At 42.5% G+C, this 18,383-nt stretch overlaps 1 long non-coding RNA gene across 18 annotated transcripts in view; it reads right to left on the reverse strand.

The window, feature by feature from the left end:
* The window catches only part of LOC308560206, a 363,790-nt gene that overhangs the window by 260,778 nt on the left and 84,629 nt on the right, over positions 1 to 18,383 (reverse strand). For 17 of the 18 annotated variants that reach the window (XR_013999278.1, XR_013999279.1, XR_013999280.1 and 14 more), the window contains one exon: positions 11,675 to 11,718. The exons of the other annotated variant lie outside the window; for it this stretch is intronic. This is a non-coding gene — a long non-coding RNA (uncharacterized lncRNA). The remainder of the gene's footprint in view (positions 1 to 11,674; positions 11,719 to 18,383) is intronic. 18 annotated transcript variants of the gene reach the window in all.

An 18,383-nucleotide genomic window follows, 5' to 3' on the forward strand; every position in this document is an offset into this window, starting at 1 on the left:
CACTCATCAATCATTCTGCTGTCTCCTGATAATGCTTCAACAAACCCACCAGTGAAATGAGATTGCTGCCGATTCCTATGCATTTAAAACAGGACAGATATGTCACACTATGCAAAACATGGCATCATGTGATCAGAAAGACATTTAATAATTTGAAGCAGGACGATAAACGTCAGTGAATACTTTGAAATTTAGTGCCTCCGAAACAGACCCTTTAGGACATTCCTGAAATATACTTTCTGCACCCAAACCAATTTTTTATTCTTCTGCAGTTTCCATTTGCAAAAGGGCCTGGGATGTACGGAAGAAACGTGAGTGACATCATGCCTGGGCACGAGGCTCAGGGGATAAAAGATGCATACAACGGAGGAGGGAAAAACCAGCAATGCATTTCCCAGGCCTTCCCTAGAAAGACAGCCACTGTATCATCACAAATCAGAAGCTTTTGCCTCTGGGAACTTTTATTACAGCTCCTATCAAAGGGGGGGGGGGGGGGCTTTCCAGTTTTCACAGGAAAAGAATGATTTCCAAATTATGACTTTTGAGAGCTCAAGAGAGGGAATGACTTATTCGTAGTAAATGTGAAACATATGGTTCTCTCAGAGGGTTTCTGTCCACCCTGCACAGTTATTTCTTACATGAAAGAGACAAATTATTAAGATTTAAACACAATACCCCTTAGAATGTACCATGCATTTCTGCTCAAAGCCTGAGGGCTGAGGCTTTAAATAATAACGATTCCAGCGGTAAGTGGGGGAACATCGGCTCCTCACTCCAGAGACGAGCAGAGCGACTGTACCCCATACACTAAGAAACACAGCAGGATGGACACAGCAGTCAACAGGACACAGCAGTCAGAATGTGAAGAGAGAAAACTCGGCCCGCTGAAAATGCCAGTGTTCTCACGAAAATATGGGGACCCATCCATCCACTGGTGGGTGTGGAGGGTTTGGGGGGTTTTTTTTGCCCTTCTGTCATTTTGTCAGGGTGCTTTCTCCTTACTCAAGTGGCTCTTAACTCCAGTTGTACAGTAGAATCATCTAGAAGGTTTGACAAATATATCCAACCTTTCTAATATGCATCTAGATTTAAGAACCAATGCTGTATCCTCACCTGATCTCAACCTCACTAACTCAGCATTAAACGGTATCATTTAGACTTTTGATGAGATCTGCCAAGCAAGCTCTCTTATTATCTTTTTCTTTTTTTTGAGAAGTCCAAGAGGCTCTCCAGGGAACATTAGTACATTTTCCACGGTGTGCCAAGTATCCTCTGCTGCTCTGTGCAGAGAGCCACTAAGTATAGAAGATATTATACATGCTATGGGAATTGCAGCTCTCGCCCGTCGAGCCTCGGGCCTCCACCCACCCCCACCGCCTTCCTAATGTATGTCATAGACTTGTCCGAGGGAAGGCGTGGGATAGCATTTCTCAGGAGGTTCTATCCAATTTCCTAGCACTCTGTAACACAGGAAAGAGCTCTCTGCAGTCTGTCACTGTGATACCAATGCTTCTCACACATCTCTCGCCCCAGACAAACAAACACCCTGCTAAGCAGAGCTGAGCATATTCCCCGAACAGCTCCAAGATGCGACGGCACGGCAGTGCCTGTGGATTGCACTCAATTATCTTTTATTACAGGAGCTGTATACACGGAGCACCCCTCACTGCCCACCAAACACACCCGCCCATGTCACCGCCTGCCTCTCCATCTCTCAGGTAACGAACACGTCCACGGCTCTGTAGAAATAAGACGACCAGGACCTTAGAGCCAAACCACAAGCGGTTCTCCTACAGTTGTCCTACACGATAAATAAATGTTCTTCATTTCTGGAAAATCTACTCACTCACAGACCAAAGCCAAGAACTTGGGGGGGGGGGGGGCGGGGATTGGCAGCCTTACATTTGAACATACAGCAACTTTAACGATAAATTCAACTGTATAGGCAAAAATGACATTATAAATTTCTATACGTTTATTAAGTTTAAAATTTTAAGTCACTGTATAGCGACATTAATTCTATCGATACTGTGTTGTGTTTGCACATAATACAATATCTGCTTATAATTTGATTTTAAAAGTGGAAAGCTCATAAAATGAAGACTCTTGTATAACAGCTTCTGTTTATTGAATGCTGTGTAGGTACCAGGCACTATGCTAAGCATTTTACTCCATTTAGTTCCCTCAACCTGGTGAAGGAACTACCAGTGTCTCCACTTATAAACAAGTGCACAATGATCCAATCAATAAAACATGTCCAGAGTCAGCAAAGCCAGAGGACGGCTGAGCTGGGATTTGGACAGACGTCTAGCTGACTCCAAAGCCCGTAACCATTTCTCTAAACGATTACAGCCTGTGTCTTTCATAAGTGAGCAATGTGCTGAAATACCACTTCCACCACCATTTGCAAAAAAGGAGACGGGGAATCTGAAGTCTCATTTGACTTTTAACCTGAGGAAAGCACTCATTATGGAGGAGAGGTGAGTGTGGTTTGGAATCTTGTCTCCGAGATAAGCTGAGCAGAGACAAGTTTCTGAGGCTCGGAGCGCCAGGTTCTGGGCCACACAACGGGGTGCTGACCTCGGAGCTGCTGGGCCGACCAAAGGGAACGGCACGTTGGACTCAGCGACTGCCAGCTTTCTTCCCGGTCTCACCCCATTCGCTCGACTAGGGAAAAGAATCCTTAGCACACCAAGACAGAGGTCCTTAAAGGAAAAGTTTTTTTAAATAAAATGATTTGAAAAGTGAGGTTATGCTCCAGAGGAGCGATGTTTCTGATCATTAACACTTTGATGTTTACCGAGTCCTGAAAGAAATGTTATCACTTAATTCACAGTGAGGAATTCCTATCAGGAAAGTGAACTTTTGTGTTATTTTGAAAGCAAATTACCCTGACTCATCTGTTTCACAACTGACTTTTCTATTTGGCTTGGCTTTATTTTGGTTCTGAGTCTTATACTTCAACAAGTCATTATTACACACCCATGAAGTGCTCAGGCCTGTAGGGAAGGAAAAAAAAAATCTGAAAATAGGATTCCTACCCTTAAGAAAGGTGTAATGCATATGGTTGGGTTTTCTTAAAAGTAGCACACATAAAATGTGTGGATGAATTGATTAATCAGCACTTGCCAGGAGCTAGGAATGGGAGAAGGGTGTGACTATTAAAAAAGTAGCAGAAAGTAGTTCCTTTAAGGTGAGGGATCAGTCTGTACCCTGACTGTGATGATTACTCGAATATACAAGGTTCATAAAATTTAATAGAAACAAACCACCACCACCACCACCCCCAAAAAAGAATGCATGTAATAACTGGTAAAATCCAAAAGTCTTTACTGTACCAAGGTCAATTTCCTGGTTTTGACAACTTTCTCTGGTTATGCAAGATTATCTTTGGGGAAAACTGAGTGAAGGGCACATAGAAACTCTGGACCGTTGTTGCAATTTCTGGCGAGTCAAACTATATTAAAGTAAAACTAGCACTTAAATACAGAAGGATGAGAAAGATCCCTTAAACTGTTACGGAAATATCTCTAAGATGCATGGTTAAGTGAAGAGAAAAAAAAGGAGTGCACAATGTAATAGTCTACCTTTGGGGTAAAAGCAGGAAGTACAGAATTGCTATCACATTTCCTTGTACTGCATAAAGAGACTGGGAAAGGATACATAAGACACTAAGGACAGTGATTTCCTGTGAGGGCTGCAAAGGAGGAACTTACAGTTGAGGCACAAGGATAGAAGGGAGATTTTTATGCTTTGGGGGTTTTGAACCATGTAACTAATATTATTTAAAAATAAAAAGACAAAAATGAAAAATGACAATAACATAATAAATGATATTAATGTAGAAACCTATGTCAAGTTCTTTACTGAACAATTTACATCCGTTACTCCTAATCCCCAAAACAGACCAAAATGCATGACCTTTTTTACGGAATGTAAAACCAAGACTTAAGGGTAGTTTTTAAACCTTTTGCCTAAGCCTGGGGTCTTTACACTACAATTGACTCCCCTTCCTATTTAAGATTTGCTGAACTACCATGCTGCTTCTTTTTTTAATTAAAATTATATGTTTTAGGTGTGCAATTCTGTGATACATCATCTGTCTATTGCATTGTGCTCACCACCCAAAGTCAAGTCTCCTTCTGTTACCAAACATTCGACCCTCCTTACCCTCCTCACCATCCTCTCACCCCCTTCTCCTCTCATAGCCACTCTAATTTGTCTGCTCATTTGCTGTTTTCTGTTTCATATCCCACAGCGAGTGAAATCACATGGCTCTTGTCCTTTTCTATCTAGCTGTAAGGAAAATGCCAATCGAAACCACAATGAGACACTGCAGCACCCCTGTTAGAATAGCTGCTCTCAACATGACAAGAAATAAGTGTCGGCAAGGATGTGAAGGAGAGGGAACCCTCATACACTGATGGTGGGAATGTAAACAGGTGCAGCCTCTATGAAAAACGGTGTGGAGGCTTCTCCAAAAATTAAGAATAGAGCTACCATATGCCCCAGAAATCCCTCTTCTGGGTATCTACAGAAAATTTTGAAAACACTTACTTGTAAAGATACATGTCCCCCATGTTCATTGCATCATTATTCACAACAGCCAAGGCATGTTAACAACCTAAGTGTACTTTAACGGATAACTGGACAAAGATGTGCTGCACATACAATGGAATACTACTCAGCCATAAAAAAGATGAAATATAACCATTTGCAACATGGATGAATCTGCAGTGTATCGTGCTAAGTGAAATGAGTCAGATGGAAAGGATAAGAACCACATGATTTCCCCCATGCTGCTTAGCTCGGTGCCTTGGTACATGGCTTTTCTTTTGCCCAAAACCACTCACCCCTCATACCCTACTTTGCTGCCCAGAAAACTCCTATTCAAGCTTTAAAACCAAGTTCCTGCCCAGTTTTCTCCAAGCCTCTTTCCTCAACAGAATGAATACTTCTCTTCTTGGTCTTACTTCTGTATCTCATACTGGGTTAAGGATATCTTAAAAGTAATTATTTCTCAACTGTCTTTAAATCCCTGGCATCTAGCAAAATGCCTGGCAACTATAACTGTTGCTCAACAAACGTTCCTTCAGCTATAATGAACACTTTAAACCTCACGATGAGAATAAAGAGGTCTTCACAAAAAAGATTCATATTCACTTCACTTGCTAACTGCTAAAATGGCAGTTATATATTTTTAAATAAAAGTGGCTACAAGAAATTTTAAAAACACCAGTATCTTCTATTAAGAGAAATCTCTCAATAATAAGTGAACATAAGTAGATATTCCTGACAAACTCTTTAATACCAATTTTCTGAGTGAGGCTAATTCCTAACAGTCTTTATAAATTCTTTATGAAATACTTTGAATTCATTAAAAAAGTATAACACCTTTTATTTTTAAATGTATTAAATTTTTAAAATTTTTCTAAGCATGGCCTTTTTCATTGCCTTTCCTATGAAATGTATTTACCTTTAAGGTGAAACAGAGGGCACTGTGTTCAGAAGAAACTGTGGTCCTTTGGTGATGAACTTCTAAACAACTTCGTGACCATTTACTATGGCATGGGCTTCTAGATAGACGCACAGAACTGACTTTCAAAGCTCTGTTATTCCCCTCAAAGAGAATTTGTCCTGCAGGGAACACTGCCCACATGGCTTATAAGTTAAATCAACAGTCAAGTGCCAGCTATGGCATAGTAGTCAAAGATGCCCAAGAACAGTGCCTAATATGTGCCAAGACTTGAAAAAATATTAACTAATATATAACTCTGACATATGTTGCATGCCAAATAAACAGCATTTATTCAAGAAGGAGCTTGTCTCTGTTTAATTAAGCTTAAGTATGTGAAAGAATTATCTCAAGGTCACTCACTTTAGAAGATCGAGAAAACGTCAAAAACACCAAAAATTTAAGGATAGAATGTAGATCTTCAACGGTATGTTCTGGCAGTATGAGCCGTTAATCTACTTTCCAAGAGATAAGCGCGACGCTCTAGAGAAGGACAGGCACATCCCAAACCCCAGACTGTCTTCTGCTTTGAGGATTTTAATTAACCAGAGAGTTTAATTTTTCCAGATGTTTTGCAGCAACATTTCTTTTTAATGAATATTCCAAAACATGGATATTCACAATAAATCAGATTTTTAAAAGAAAGTCTATTCCAATGAGTTTTTACCAGAGAAAGTGGGTCATGATATCTAGTTGGGCGTGTTCTGAAAGGGTTTTCATTGCCATTTGTTTAGCAGTCCAAGAAACCCATTCATCTCACTGACAGATGAATGGATAAACAAAATGTCTTAGATACATACAAAGGAGTATTATTCTGTCTTAAAAAAGAAATTCTGACCTATGCTACAACATGGGTGAACCTTGAGAACATTATGCTGAGTGAAATAAGCCAGTCACAAAAAGAGAAACACTGTATGATTCCACTTATTATATACCTAGAATAATCGAATTCATCCAAACTGTATACTCAACATGACCAAAAATGGTTAAATTTTATGTAACATATATTTTAATACAATAAAAATATGTTATTGAGCTCCTGCAACACATACATAGAAAAAGGAGAAATAGATAGTTATCAATGAACTTGGAGTGAAGCAACAGTTCATATAGATAATTTTGAGAAAGAGCAACCCTAAGAAACTATCAACACTCCTTTAATTCTCTTAAATATGGGGGGCTCCCCTTTGTTTTAAAAAGAGACCTCAGGTTAGAATGAAAAAGAGTAAAAATAAATCCTCAGAAGAAGTTAGAGGAAAATATTCAAACTCTACCAGTACTCCAAGTCTCAATCACATAACACTCAGGCTTTGTTTGGTAACTTGGATATCTTCAGCCCAGCAGCAATAGCAAAAATTACAGGAATCAAAGCTACCATCTCAAAATGGAATTTGAGCCATCCATAATCTTTATTGTCAAAGCAATTCCTAATAAATTTCAGTTAGGTTAATCCCATTAAGATCTAACATTGTTATCCTTGTAAGTGAAAACACATTTAATTAGTTCACAGGAACGAAGAGGCAGTCTGGTTCTGCCACTCCAATATCTGCTTCGCAGGCCCTATGGACATGATATGAAAATGGATAGGACTATTTGCTTCTGGTATTTCATTTTTCTTTCTCTTCCCCTATCCCCGCAGCCCTACTTACTGAAATTTTACAGTACCTTGCTACCAAAGTGCTTGCAAGGAGAGGGGAGCTCTTCGGAAGTAAGGAAGATCAGTAAATTATTTTGTTACTACCGCATCCCTCATGACACACCTTCAGTAACAGGTTCAAAAAGGAGCCCTTCTGTAGTGAACCCTGAAAAGCCAGTCTGCTGCAGATCTGACCATCTATTTCTTTTGAAACACTAAATAAAAGATAACCGGGCCAACTACCTTTGTCCCTAGACAGTAGTAGGAATACGCATTGTAAATGTGATCTCAGGGTTGAACAGAAACAGAAAATGATTTCTTGAACAGAAAGATGGACAGGAGAGCTGAAAGTCCTCGACTGGTTTTGATAAAGCATATGTTTTAGCATGACAGGTTACAAATAGTCGTTGTTACAAATAATCATTTTTACAATTAAATAGAAAACAGAAGGTACTGTGATATACAATTGTTAAAGCTGGGGAGTGCTAGAAACCAGGAAGATCAAAATCAGCTTATGGGAAGTCTCTTCCAGCAGATCTTTAACTCAACTCAGGTGTCTACATGAAACAATCTCTACTTGGTAGAGTCAACCCCTTGGCATTTGTGTCCTAATCTGATTTAGTATGATCTGGAAGGATAAACACAAAACGTTTCAATAAATTTGAATTATTTTTCCTGATTCTTCAAAGGTAAGGTATTTTTAATTTCATTCTGATTATAGGTTTTGCTGGAATTAAAAACAGGTGGCAGATGAATATTTGGTATTGCTGGCAGGGAGTCTGCATATCAATAGAAAACAGAAATTGTCTAATCACATAAATCATATATTGTAATCACATGAAAAATAGCTCTTTCAATTTGTCTTGGTGAGAAATGTTTTTTAAAAGCTCTAAGAATCAGAGACCCTCAAAGCCAACACCTTGATAACCTGCTATGTAGTGATGAGTCCACAGGATGGTTTGGGAAATACATAAATGTATATTTATTTTCCTAAAAGGCACATTAAATAGTCAACCGTGACCAATCAGGTTTTAAACGTCTGCTGTCAATTAAGAATAAATTCCTGAATTGATTAAATTTTTCCCATTTTGGAAAATGAAATTGGGTCTTTATTTCTGCCACATCTGCCATCAGCAAGGAGAAGGAAAGGGCATGAAATAAAATAAGCACTGGCGTCCAGAAAAGCTTACCTCCTCCTCATATTTTTTTATTGGAAAAATAAAATTTGTTTTCCAGTAAGATATTTCATTTTTTTTTTAAATCTGTTTCCACTCAAGGCTAGAGTTCTATTTATTTTTAAATGAGGCCCACGATACCTCCCAAGTGCGACTTAGATTTACATCTGGCTAATCCCCCGAATGTGAGGACCAAGTTCATGCTGTTTATTTCTAATGAGTTCTGTGATTTTTGGATACCACGTGTGAGAGATAGCAAATTAACTACTGCTAGTCAGCAGCAAGCAAGCAAAAGATGTCTTGGGAAGCCAGTGTGAGAAAATCCTGCGAGTCAATTTCTAATCACACTTGCCAGAAACATGGGGGTGGCGTGGGGGGGGCGTGATAAAACCTGCCAAGAAAAACAAGTGGTAGAACCTGTTTCCTTTCCTTTTTCCATGGAATTTTTCAACACTCAACCAACAAATACAGCTCAGTCTTTCCTTTCCATAACTTCAGGACTGCAAGGAAGGCTCTGGTCCCATTGATAGTCTTAGAAAAATTAAGATGCCTCTCACTGTAACATGTACCATCAGTCTGTGGAAGTTCCCTTCCTGGAGCGGTACCCACTTACATAAAGGGAGCTGCAGAGGTGAGGTGGGAGGTCACCTGCAAGCTATAGAAACAAATATTCTCCCCGCAAGACACCTACAGGTGAGTAGACAAAAGGTAATCAAATCTCTTTACCTAGAACTGGCCAGAAATATTGTGCAACATGTGTGCGCCAGCTGAAAACAAAGCAGCAAACAGGTAGAGCTAGGAATAGCAGAAAAATACTCTCAGATCCAGTCACTAATAGCCTAGGAAGCACCGTGCAAAAGGTGCTTACTCATGTTCAGGGTAAGACCCCAGAGGGTACACTCTTGCAAGATATTTCCATCTTATTTCGCATCTGAATCCCAAACCAAACACAAGTCTTCACTAGTGGTTCTGAACCATGGCTAAACCGAGAATCACCTGGAGCTCCTGTAAACCAGGCTGATGCTAGGAACCCCCCCTTTCACTTCCACCTCCTCACCCCCCCACCCCGGACACACACACCCAACTCAATTGAAACTGGAATCTCTGCGAGTCAGACCAAGCGAGCAGTGTTCTGGAAAAAGCTACCCAGGTGATTCCACTGTGCAGCCAGTAGTTGAGAATTACACCTTTAGAAGCACAGGCACAGACCTCATTTTATTGAGTTTTGCTTTACTGCATTTCACAGATGTTTCTTTTTTTTACAAACGGAAGGCAAGACCCTACCCAGCAAAAAGATTATGACTCGCTTCATTGCGATACTTGCTTTACTGCAGCAACCTGGAACCAAGCCCACAATATCCCCGAGGTATGTATGCCTGTTTGCTCTTTTAAATAAGAAGCTGATTTCTCTATCAAGTAAAGTAGATTTCTAATTTCACTCAATCTGTCCTGTCCCAGAAAGTCCTGGTCGTGACCTCTACCACCACCCCTCCCACACCTCCCACCCAGCTAGCACCCAGGCTTCCAAATTCGGCAGCAGGTGAGCAGGAGGCCCTCCCACAGTTAGACATGGAAGCACGCTTGGGACTAGCCCCAGAAAGCAAGAAAAGCTTGACTCCATCCTGGTCATTAAAAAGCAGAAGTTCCTGTTTACCTCTAACTCAACACTTCTGACACCAGATGTGTGGGGTGTTCCAAATCAAGCAAGTCCAGGTTGTCGCCTGTATCTTTGACCAACCAACCAGCTGTAAGTCAGGGACCTCCACAACCCCTTTCTCCAGTTCCATAATTTACTAGAACAGCTCTCAAAAACTCAGGAAAGCAATTTACTTACCAGATTACTGGTTTATTACGAAGGACAGAGCTCAGGAACGGCCAAATGGAAGAGGCCCAGGGCGAGGTGCATGGGGCCCCCACGCTCTCCTCTGCACACCAACCTCCCAGCTCAACCCGGAAGCTCTCCAAAGCCCTCCTCCTAGGCTTTTTATGGTGGCTTCATTAAGTAGGCATAATTGATTAAATCACTGGCCACAGATGATTAACTCAGTCTCCAGCTCCTCTACCCTCCCTGGAAGCCCAGGCTGAAAGTTGCAGTCCTCTAATCACCAGGTTGGTTCCCATGGCAACCAGACCTCCTATTTAGGGGCTTCCAAAAGTCAACTTATTAACATAAACTCCGGTGTGGTAGAGAGAGACTTGTTTTGATTAACAAAAGATGGTCTTCTCACCTTGATCACTCCAGAGCTGTTTCAGGAACTAGAGACAATAACCAAATATTAAAACAAGATAGTCCTACTGCTCTTAAGAAATCACAAGGGTTTTAGGAATTCTAGCCAGGAGCCAGGGACAAAGACCAAAATGTATATTTCATAGTATATCACAGTGATCCAGGTGTAAGTGTTTTGAGTGTCTGGGGACATGTTGCTGTGTTTAACACAAAGGCAACCGTAAAATAGGGTGTGTAGTGAGCATAAAATTTTGGGTGTTTTTAGACCAGTGGTTCCCTAACCCTACTATGCATTAGAATCATCTGGAGGACTTGTTAAAACACCCCACCCTTGAGTCTCTGATTTAATCCACCTGGGGTAGGGTCCAACTATTGGCATTTCTAAGAAGTTTCCAGATTTTGCCGATGCTATTGATCTCAGGACCACACTTTGAGAGTCGGTGCTCTAGACTACACTTCTGGCACCTTCAAATACTAGAAATGCTGAACAGAGATTTGTTTTTATTCCCCCCCCCCCAATTTTATTGAGATATAGTTAACATATAGCACTCTATAAGCTTGAAGTGTACCACATAATGATTTGACTTACATATATGGTAAAATAATTACCATCCTTCATCTCGTATAGGTACAAAAAGGAAGAAAAATAGGAAACCTATGTTTTTTCCTCCTTGTGATGAGAACCCTTAGAATCCACTCTCTTCACAACAATCAAGTATCATACATCTGTGTTAACTATAGTCATCACGTAGCACATTACATACCTAAGAGATTTATTTTTACAGTATCTTGTCTCTGCAAATGGGAGTATTGAACGTAGACTGGATATTTCATTTGAAGTCTATTATAGTTAACTATTGTTTTAGGTGTGGAAATAGCACTGTTTCAAAAAACAGAGTTCTTAACTTTAAGATATACACATTGAAAAATATTTTTAAACAAGACTGATAGAATTGGCATCTGTCATGCACCCAAGCCTCCCTCTAAGGAGGCAAGGAAAGAAGAAACAGTGACCACTGGGATCTTCGGGGCAGCCCAGGAAAGAGTAACCACCAGGCTGTAATCACAAAGGGAATCAGTGCATTCCTTTACCTGAAATCTCCATCCAGAAAGTCTCTTACCTGAACGTACTGGGTGTGAAGGCTTCTGTAGTCTCCTGAGAGTCCTAGGAGAGAAAGGGAAACTGAGTCAAAAGTTCCAAGAGTGTAGAGGACCCAGTGGAGCAAGGTTTCAGCACACATCTCTGTCTACCTAGAGGAAGTTTTGGAAAACTGCTTGCTTATTAAGACTGGCCTTAGACCTGACTGCTCTGGAGCCATGTCAGGGACTCACTACAGAACAGCAAACCGTCCTGCTACCTGAGAAAACTGGAAGCATCTCGAGACGCCAGGCTTTAGCACCAGCTCTGCCTCTCCTAAGGCCCCGCAAGCTCGTCACTCTCCCCTTCTGGGCCTAGACTTCATTATCTGCAAAATGAAGTGTTTTAGATGTTCTCCATAGTGACTCCCAGAGCTAACAGGACATTGCTATAGTTGAAAAAATACTGGCCCTAGGACATAATCAGCAGAAAAAAAAGGTAGCTAACACAAATATATATGCTAGACCCCAGATAGTTATTTCTGTGGCTTATTTTATTTTGCCTCTAAAATCTTTGTAAGGTTCGTCTCAATAGCGACAGAAGGCTAGGGACAAAGAGACTGTGGCTGACAGTGTGCAGTCACTTGCCCAAGGTCACAAAACTAGCAGCAGCAGAGCCACAGATCAAAGCCAGGAGCTGGCTGAGCCTAAGGGAGAAGTTCCTCCCACTCCACCAAGGTGATTTACTCAGTGCCACCCTGTTGCTGGTAGAATTGCACTAAAACCATGGTGAACTTTGACTCCAAGATCATATCAAGGGTTAAGTTTGTTTTCTGTGCCCAGACTTCTCTTTTTAAAAATTCTGATATTTTTGTGAGCATGTCTTTGATTATAAAGTAACTGCCTGATAGAATATCCAGCGAAGTTAGTTTATAACATTTCTAATTTTTTAATTCAAAAAATGTATATTTGCTTCTCTCTAGTATTTCTCATTTTGAAAAAAACAGTTGATAACAACTGGTTATGTCTGGACCCAAGGAAGAAGCTTGGAGGTTTTGCTCTCTCTTAAAATCTTTAGAGGCTAGACCCCAAATACTCTTTTTTTTTTTAAAGCATCTGGTTCCAAGAGCAATGTTCTTGGCAAGTCAGGAAAGCTTCACCTATTTCACATGGAGGCCATTTCTTTTCTAAGGAGAAACCGTTTTCTAGGGATCAGCACCAGACCGCATTCCTGCTGGGCCAAGCCCGGTGACGCAGCCTCAGTGGGTGAGCACATTGCATCAGGCCCGTCTGGCTCGCAGGGCTCAAGGTCATCTTCCTCTCAGGGAGGAATTCACATAATTGGCTGCGCACACCCGTCCCGTGAATCGGGTGGCAGGACAGCCCATTCGATAGATCAGTGGTCTGAGCCAGGACACAGCTGCTAGGCTCCCTCCAGGCTTCAAGAAATTCAGCACGATCACCCTCCCCCATTAAGTACGATTAATTTTATGAAATGGGGAAAATAAGCGTGGTAAATAAAATGGCTGGCACACACTTCGCACAGCAGAAAACACCGACGGTGCATACAGCGCCAGCTGACTTCGAGGTGCTAATGAGGGCGCTCAGTAAAGACTGCATTGAAAAGGAGCCTCCATTTAGCCAGCCCTAACCCCCATGCAAACCTTTCTCCCACACCGCAGCAGGGGGGCCTTGCTAATTGGAATGTGCTCCACACCAGGCCCGGAGCATGCTTCTGAGCAGCACATACCTCAGAGCACCCTGGATCTCTCTCTCTCTCCCATTCACACACACACACTCCCCACTCAAATTTCTCACCTCTTAAAAAATCTAAACGTGCACAGTCATGAGTGTGGTTTTAGAAATTAAAGTGCATGTTCACGTGACGGTTAAAAAACAACAACACAGGTGGAGATCGTTTTTCTAGCACACGTTTCCCCCTGAGACCCAGGGTGATGACCACAGACAGAGACGACAGAGCTGCCTGGTGAAAGGGGCCCTCAATCCCATTAGCTCTCGGCTCTAAAGGAAGATGGTTGTTCTGAAGTCCCCTTTATACATAGCACGTTCAAAAAAATCCCTATTTTTTCAGTACATCTTTCTGTAGGGGAGCCTGTGTGCCTTTGAAGCCTCAGCACAAAACAAACAAGAGTCTTTACAAGTCCTGTCTGACCACCCAGGGAGAATCAAATAGTATTTTTTTTCTCCAGTAGGCCACCCCGGGGATACTGCGAGTGAAAATGAAAATGAGGAATTCATCATGGAACTGGGGTGAATTTTTCTAGTGTAGCTACTACACCGTTTTAATAAAATATTATGGAATATTATTCATTAGCAGAGCCAAAGGGAGCTAATTGTTTGTTTATTGAGCAGAAGTTTTGAAATAGCAGAAAACAGGTTAAAATCGAGGGAACAGTAGAGGGGGGCAAGAGTAAGGAATTTTCTTCTCAAAGTCTCAAGACTTGAGCAGGGATTTTTCAAGTGTTGATGCTGAGAACAGCAGGATGATGGAGCCAGAGCCAGGTGCTCTTTCATACAAAAGCCTGGGTGAAACTCTCAAAGGCTCAGACCGCAGGAGACATTGGGGTGGTTTTCTCAGCACCACACTAAATTGCAGAGTTACATGAAAGTATTCTTATGGTTAGAAACATCCTGAAATGTACTCCTCTAATCATGTCCCGTCCCTGCACAAAATCTCCATTTGGGCCTAATCAAGACCAGATCCTGTAGAGCCAGACTCTGGGACCCTCTCCTATCAAAGCCCAAGCTGCCTTCCAAGGCTCGGTTACTACCATAACCACTGGGCACACAGCATCCCAGGCCCCCTGGTGCCCCTGCTGTTCCTCAGGGACGTGAGCACTTCCACCCGGCCAGGCCAGTGAGGAAGGACTTATCTTCACCTGAGATGTCCTGAGCCCTCATCGCTTTCTTGACTCGGCCTTTAAGACAAGGATATGAAATGGGGTTCACGGACCTCCTCCAGAATCACAGCTCTGCCGATAAACAGCTGGTGACTTTGGGCAAATTATTTAATCTCATTCCCTGCCTCCTCAGTTTCTTCACCTGCTAAATGGGAATAATAAAGCCTATCTCACTGTTGTGAGCTTTAAGACTAGGATGATCAGTTGATTCTCAACAACTTAATGTGTTACTTCACTCAAGCAAAATGCCACCTTCCCCCAACTCCCAAGCCTTCCTTAACACCACAGCTAAAAATAATCTCCCCTTCTCTAAATTCCCCTCCCAGGTTCACTGCAGCTGGTCTAGGTCCTGGTCACTCTCTAACTGCATTATTACTAGCCTTCCATATATCAGCACACCTACCAGACTGTGTGCTCTTTGGAAGTAGAACCCAGGTTTAATTCATGTCTCTATTCTTTCCAGTGTCCTGGCACATAATCAAACTGTAGAATCTCAGGAATTAATAGGACTCTTTATACAATCTAGACAAAACCCATTATTCTGTAGATAAGAAAACTGAATCCATGTGAGAGGAATGACCACACTACTGGTAAGTAACACAACCTCTTCCTGCGTGACAAACATGAATGGGTGGATGAATGGATGGTTGGACAAATGGACATAGGGACAGACCAAACCAGCAATGAGCTACAGCATCCAAGATACTGTCAGCAATTCAAACCCTGACCTACCATATAATGGCCACCTCAGCACTCATGCTTTCGTCACCTACTAAAAGTTTTTAAATGCCATTTCTTTATAATTCATGGTAAAATCCAGATCAAGAAAAGTCACCATGCAAAAGGGTCTGAAATAATATACCTCTTCAACAGCAGGATCTCTTAATTTAAAATATAATTTTAAGTAAAATCTTGTTATTTAAAAATCAAGTTATTTTAAATAAAATATTCAAGACTTTTCAGATAAACAGCAGCTCACCTTCACCGTGTATAGCTCATTCATGCCCCAACTTTTACTGAAAGCCAATACCCTGTGCCAGTCACATGCCTGTCCCCACAGGAAGCCCACAGACAGACCATCCCTGTGAAGAGCTCACAGCTCAATGCCATTCCTTGCTCTTCTCCTCCATTCTGTCCCTTCCATCTGTCCTGACATTTATTCAGTAAGGTGCTGTACCGGCGTGATAAACCCTATCGCAGACACGATGAGAGAATTATGGAAAGGCCGATTGCAAAGCACTTGGCAAACGCTGAAGTCTGGAGCTTTGGTCTCTAGGAGCCCATTTCCCTTCACGCTAAGGCTCAGGAAGTGTTGCAATCTTCTCAGATGGCAGGGAGCTCCAAAGGCTTGCACGGGAAGGCCTTCCCAGAGGGCCGCCCGACAGCCACAGGGCCGGCAGGAAGCGGCCTCGGGGAACATTCTGCGGTGTTGCTGCATGTTCAAAACTGCCCGCCTCTCTCCAGACCTGAGGACTTTGAAACTGCCTGGAAATGCGATGTGGGTAACACACCGCCCAGAAAATGACGGTGCGGGACTGCTGGGACTGGAGATAAGACGTGGAAAGCAAGGCCACAGCAGTTAAAGACGACACAAAACCAACTGCCACGGCGTTGTGCTGGCCATTGTCCTTGCCCTGGCACGCTTCCAGGGCACGCGGGAGCATTCGGGGTCATTCAGGGAGGGCTTCCCTGTGGGACAGGATCTGTCTGAGGTGGATCCGATGATGGTTCCAGTGTCACTTCCTCAGAAGCTGTCTCCGACATCCTGCCTAAAACAGTACTTCTGGCAGCATCTCTATCACCACACTCTGCTTTATTTCTTTACAGCAATTACTGTTACCAAACGTTAAATCGTACCATTATGTTTTCTCATTATTGCCAGTCTCCCCTGCCGAAACAAGCTTCCTGAGCACGGGGACTGTTTTCTTCACTTGTATGTTCCCAATACCTAGAACTGCATCCAACACCAAGTAGGTGATGAGTGAGTTTCGATCAACTGAGTAACTGAGATCCACGCCCAGGTAGAAACCCATTAATGGAGGCCCAGCGTTATTAACAACAGTTCCTCTTCCTCAATACAACAGTATTGGGTATTAAGTAAGACCCAGTTTGAACATGGCCCCTCTCTACTAATACCTGGGGCAACTCAGGAATAAACCCAGAGAATGAAAGACGCCTCTAGTAATTATAGTGGGCCAGCAGATGGGTAATGGGAACATCCTGGGCAAGCTGGAGTATAGAGTCACTTTGACCCTGAAGCAAAATCAGATTTGAGAAGGGATACCACTGACTAAAGTCACTGGACCCCACTGCAGACGCGAAGGGCACAGCCTGTTGCTGGAACAAATGGGCCCGAACTGAAGGATGCCGTCCCGTCCTGCAGTGAGGGAGCTGCAGGGGAGGACATTTTCTACCTGTGGCTACCAGGGCCCCACAGCCACCCACAGTGTAGGGCAAAGTCAAAATGGTCCTATGAAAGACCACGCTGGGGACAGAGACAAAAGTCAAGTTGGAGGCCTTCACCTGAGAAAAAAGTGTGCTTGTTGCTCAACATACAAAGTAAAAAGTCCTCACTGAACAGAGCTCTATGCAGCAAATGGAAAAGAAGAAAAATTTTAAAATAAGGTCTAAAATTACAGTAATTTTTGCATACAAAATTTTTTTTAAATATAGCCAGGTGTGTGCTTTGTATATCTTTCCTTCCTTCGACTATAAATCCTCTTTTCAGCAAAAACTAGAACTAGCAATATACAGGTTTTTCTATTTTAAATCACTTTAACTTTTCACAAGCACATTTGGGCCAAGTAGAATTTCAGTTCAGTTGCAATACGCTATCTGAGACAAGTTTTTCTTTCTTTTTTCTTGCTAATTCCAGAATAATTCGACAATATAACAATTGCACACTGGATTCTAGTCTCCATCCTATTCCAAATTGAAACATTTTCTCAACAAAAATGCTCTCAGTGAAGAGATTTTTAACAACAACAGTAAACTGCCATAGTTCCAAGGTTTATGTTCGTCCCACAGGCAGGACAGTCTGTTTGCATGCTTCCCACGGGACGCGTAGGAAACCGCAATGTGCACCTTGGAAACGCCGCACTCCCTACATAAGCCGGCCTCGCCTTCCCCACGCCTGGGAAGGCTCATGTGAAGTACTCCCACCTCGCCTGACATGGTCTCCAGATTACGCGAGGGATCAGAGAGAGGAGGTCTTTGCAGCCTAGAAGAGAAACGGGCACTAAATAAGTCGCTGAGTTAAAAAGAAAGGGAGAGAGGGAGAGAAGGAGGCGGGGAGGGGCTGAGATAGAAGAGAAGCAGGGTGGGCAGATAGCAAAGCCAAGACAGATTCAGCCACAGGGGACCTGGGGCCCTTCAATCCCAGTGAACATCTCAGACACCTTCAAACCAGGCCAGTTTCCTAGCAGACTCCTGGACGATCACTTGAGCCATTTTTTCTTTTTCTTAAAGAACAGCAGTAGCGTCTGCCAAAGTATGTCCTTGACCAGCCCATCTATCTTTTTCTTCCCCCGACAGGAGCCCTCCTTCTATCTATCATGGTAAACAAACCCCTCGGCTCCTCGGGCTACCCCCAGCTTCAACCATCAACATCAAAGGCTTTATGAGGGCCTGTCAACCGGTGGCCCCATGCTCGACATTACACAAACAGAAGTTAACTGACTACAGTCGCATCTTTGAGGGACTTCCCAAAGAGATTACTGTTTGGTTTTTATAAATTCTGGGTCCATGTCCTATTAACAGCAGGTCTGTGGCTTTGGGTACACAGGGCAGGACATTTATAAGCCCCTGTAAATCGAAGTGAGTCCTCTCTCCC

This window comes from Miniopterus schreibersii (genome assembly GCF_964146895.1).
Source record: "Miniopterus schreibersii genome assembly, chromosome: 8".
Taxonomy (NCBI): domain Eukaryota; kingdom Metazoa; phylum Chordata; class Mammalia; order Chiroptera; family Miniopteridae; genus Miniopterus; species Miniopterus schreibersii.